General features: G+C 36.2%; 1 long non-coding RNA gene across 1 annotated transcript in view; it reads right to left on the bottom strand.

The window, feature by feature from the left end:
• LOC112501959 overlaps positions 1-1,064 on the bottom strand; it is a 1,816-nt gene extending 752 nt beyond the window's left edge. The window contains exon 1 of the long non-coding RNA XR_003067592.1: positions 997-1,064. This is a non-coding gene — a long non-coding RNA (uncharacterized LOC112501959). The remainder of the gene's footprint in view (positions 1-996) is intronic.
• Positions 1,065-3,105: the final 2,041 nt, after the last annotated feature.

The following is a 3,105-nucleotide window of genomic DNA, read 5'->3' as shown; positions in this document are numbered from 1 at the left end:
AATAAGACGACTTTCATGTTCATAATCCAATACCTCATGGTGTCATGATCAAAGGCGGTAAATTAAGCATAAAGGCACTTATACACAATAAGATTTTTATATAAGTCCTTAATCAAATAAAAATACCCTTCTTTTCTAGATAAGTACACCATGTGTAGCTTTAAGGGGTTCTCTTTTAGCTTTATGACCAAGAGAAATATTGTGAGGACACGGACCCCATTTTCGAAACAAAGCCTCTTTTAACTCGTCCAAGTGTAATTAACGAAAGTTTCCAAGTTTATGCACTTTTCACTTAAACCGCCCTCTTCAAATAAACAAGTAAATTCTACAATATGTAGGGCATATAATAGATAGAACACACCAACTCGAATAGTATGAGTTCTCGTAAAAAGGGGAGTGGGATGAACTCACAGTGCTTTTCRATACTCAAACAATCGAGCCAACTTAGGCTCTACGTCCATATACGTCTAAAAATCGACCAACGGTCACTCTGGAAGGACCAAGTGAGCTTATTTAACACTTGTAATATGTACCCAAAGTTTCATAAAGATCCGACGACAAAAACTTAACCAAACTTAATTTAAACTCATTTTAGGAACTATAACTGACAGCTTAAAATTAACTTTTATCAGTTTTGAGACSCAAATATAACCAACCTAGAAGTCTTATTTCTAAAAAGTGTCTAAAGRACAGGTTTAGATCTACATATAAGCTTTCTAAAATGTCCAGAATCGTAGCAATCCGAGCTACGGTTAAGAAGTTATCGCACATTCAAAACAGCATCTCGGGTAGATTTGGTGCTGTCGAATTCACCAACTAAATAGGCTAAAAGCCATATTTTGGATTCAATATTTATTCCAACAATCAAAATACCATCTAACCATGTTTATATTATTGATTACAAGATCAATACTCAAGAATTTCACCAAAATAGCCATTCATGAAGAAAATCAAAGGAATGGTATCAAAACTTCTAAAAGGTTAGTATGAACTCACATTGTAGGATTTAAGAGAAATCCTAAGATCTTGAAGCTAAAAGGAAGATGGAGAAGGCAATAAAACAGCAGGGTCTGGTACAATACAACAGCTACTATTGTTGCTGTTTGGCTCGGCGAAAACGACGAAGAAAGGCAGTGGCGTTCGGCCACTGTTTGGTGCTGCAGTTTGACGAGGATGCGAAGAAAGCAATGGCTTTCGGCCACTGTTTGGAGCTGCTGCTTTGCTGCTGTTCGACGACTGAGACGACGGAACAATAACACAGCGAGGCTGCTGTTAGAGTGATCGGGAAGCGCCGAAATAGCCCGGCAAGGCTGCTGTGCTCCCTTGCTGTTTGCTGCGGCTGTTCTGCTGCTGATTCTTGCTGTTTGAGAGGCGACGGAAAAGCACCGACAGCCCCCCTTTATTTGTTGCTGCTGCTGCTGTCCGGCGAAGACGGTAAGTCAAAACAGCGTCTGTGGCTGCTTTTTGCTGTCGCGAAGAACAGCCGTGAGCTGTTTGCTGTTGTGAAGAACAGTCGTGGGCTGTTTGCTGTTGAAGAAAACGTACGGCAGCATGGCTGTTTAGTCGAGAAGAAGGAGAAACAGCACAGCAGCGACTGCTGCTTGCTGTTGCTGTTTGCTGTGAAGAAAACTCACGACAGCCTCTTGCTGTTTGGACAGCCGGAACACGAAGAAAGGCAGCAGACAGCAGGGCTGTTCTTCTTCTTCAACCGTAGAATGCTTGCCCTTTCTACTCTCCCTTTTCTTCTCTCCTTTCTTTCCTTCCTTTCATTTCTACTCTTTTCTTCTTTTTTTCTGTCTAGCTCCTTTCCCCCCCCCCATTTTCTCTTTCTTCTTTAAGATTGCAGGAGAAAGGTGAAACCTAATCCCTTCCTTTTCTTTCTTATCTTTAGAGGACAAGACATGGTAGGGTTATAGGCTGCAACTCCCCCTTTTTAGTCTTCACTTTACAGCTTTCTATTCCCAAGTACTTAATGACTAAATATATATAAATATATATATATATATATAAATATATATATATATATATAAATATATATATATATAAATATATATATATATATATATATATATATGTATAAAGGCACACACACACTAGACAAGGAATTAAACAGATAAATTAAGTGTTCTAAATTTTCGGGTGTTACATTAATTAGATGAATTTTATTTTTAAAAAGAAACTAAACTAACCAATAAACAAATGTCACATGTTAATTTCATTTAGTAAAAAATGACTCGATCCTAGATTGTTGAGTGAGAAGGATTAGTAACCTATTTTTATTTTTTCTCTAAAACTCTTTTTGTCCTATTCAAAATTTAATTGCTCAGATTGTGACCGGAGATGATCTCAAATGTAAGTATTAAACATAATTCATAATTATTTATAATATTTAATGATATAAAATTAGATATAAAAATATTTAATATGGTCCCATTTCAAACATATCGACACAACAATTATAATGGTGTGATTTTTTAAAGAAGACATATATTTATTTATTTTAATTAATATATTGATTGTTGTTGGTCTTGTAAGGGTCTACAAGAAGAGAAACAATTTGTAAAAGGGGGTGGGGGATGAATACAAACACAGTATTTTCAAATTTAAAATATATATTGATAGAGAAGATCAATACATATTTTACAAGATTGTTTGCAGAAAGATAAGGTAATAAAAACCTATCTAAACAACCTTTGGTTACACATAATGCTTTAGCAATTACAAAAAAAGAAGTTGCTAAAAGAAAGATCCTTTACTTAAGCTAGAAGATGCTTGAAGTAAGAATTATGTTAGAGAGAGAGATGCGCGCTCTCTGTTTGGAGAAGAAACACTTCTATTTATACCTAGTGCATTAAATGTCCATTTAATGCAATATGGTAGATTTAGAGTGCGTGTCAAGGCTTAAAAGGAAGGTTTGTCCTTTGCTACAGTGAATAGTACAAAAGCACTATTCAAGAGCAGACATCCTTAGCTAAAGTTGGTGGACAAAGAGTCGACTAGTTGGCTTCGTACAGTACAACTTTTGTAAGGGTATGGGTTTTGTCCTTTGTGTGCATAAGGACAAGACAACAACAACAACCATGCTAAGCAAGCTTCCTGTGATCG

This window comes from Cynara cardunculus, unplaced genomic scaffold, assembly GCF_001531365.2.
Source record: "Cynara cardunculus var. scolymus isolate 2C unplaced genomic scaffold, CcrdV1 Un_Scaffold_739, whole genome shotgun sequence".
Lineage (NCBI taxonomy): Eukaryota > Viridiplantae > Streptophyta > Magnoliopsida > Asterales > Asteraceae > Cynara > Cynara cardunculus.
Note: the sequence above shows the minus strand (reverse complement) of the source record. Positions and strands in the feature narration are given on the sequence as shown.